The following is a 359-nucleotide window of genomic DNA, read 5'->3' on the forward strand; positions in this document are numbered from 1 at the left end:
TTGTTTAGGACAGGTAACAGGTGTGGGGTTTGTTTAGGACAGGTAACAGGTGTGGGGTTTGTGTTTAGGACAAGTAACGTGTGTATGTGTGTTTAGGACAGGTAGCAGGTGTGGGTGTGTCTTCAGAGAAGGTAACAGGTGTGGTGTGTGTGTTTAGGACAGGCAACAGATGTGGGGTGTGTTTTTTGGACAGGTAACAGGTGTGGGGTGTGTTTAGGACAGGTAATAGGTGTGGGGTGTGTGTTTAGGACAGGTAACAGGTATGGGGTGTGTGTTTAGGACAGGTAACAGGTATGGGGTGTGTGTTTAGGACAGGTAACAGGTGTGTGTGGGGGGGGGGGTTTAGGACAGGTAACAGG

This window comes from Austrofundulus limnaeus, unplaced genomic scaffold (assembly GCF_001266775.1).
Source record: "Austrofundulus limnaeus strain Quisiro unplaced genomic scaffold, Austrofundulus_limnaeus-1.0 Scaffold2677, whole genome shotgun sequence".
NCBI lineage: Eukaryota > Metazoa > Chordata > Actinopteri > Cyprinodontiformes > Rivulidae > Austrofundulus > Austrofundulus limnaeus.